The sequence below is a fragment of the Sceloporus undulatus genome, chromosome 2 (genome assembly GCF_019175285.1).
Source record: "Sceloporus undulatus isolate JIND9_A2432 ecotype Alabama chromosome 2, SceUnd_v1.1, whole genome shotgun sequence".
Taxonomy (NCBI): Eukaryota; Metazoa; Chordata; class Lepidosauria; order Squamata; family Phrynosomatidae; genus Sceloporus; species Sceloporus undulatus.
In genome coordinates this window covers 235387787-235388339 of record NC_056523.1, presented here as the reverse complement: position 1 = coordinate 235388339, position 553 = coordinate 235387787, and positions in this window count along the sequence as shown.

Genomic DNA, 553 nt, shown 5'->3' with positions numbered 1-553 from the left:
CAGGAAAATGCTTTTTTAAACCCCCGATTTCCCCTGTGCGATAAAGTCCTAGGTTGGCAAATATCAGCCAGAGGGCTTTTTCTTCAGCTGCCCATAGACTGCAGAATGACCTGCCAGAAGAGATCCAACTGCTGAATACACTGGGGATTATCAGAGAGAGGAAGAAACATCCTTGTCACATCCTTTTCCAGTTCTCATAGCGTGATTGTGAGAAGATTTTCATACAACGTCTGGACATTATCCCGTTTGGAAATGCGATTGACTGCGATTGTACGAAAGACTTTCAAACAACATCGCACAGTTCCCATCATTGTCCTGTCATTGTCCATTGCCCAGTCTTTTGCATTAACGGGAGTTCGCATTAAGTCAATGCTGCTTCAATGATGGGGCAATAACACGACAATCTGGATGCCTTTCACGGGATCGCAGTCAAAGACGGGATAAGGACGGGGGAGCAATCCCATCCTTATCCCATCCCTCTTGCATAATTTCCACTGATGTGGTGTGTCTGTTAAGTGTTGTTGTTCCCTGCATGGGAACAGACAGATAAGAA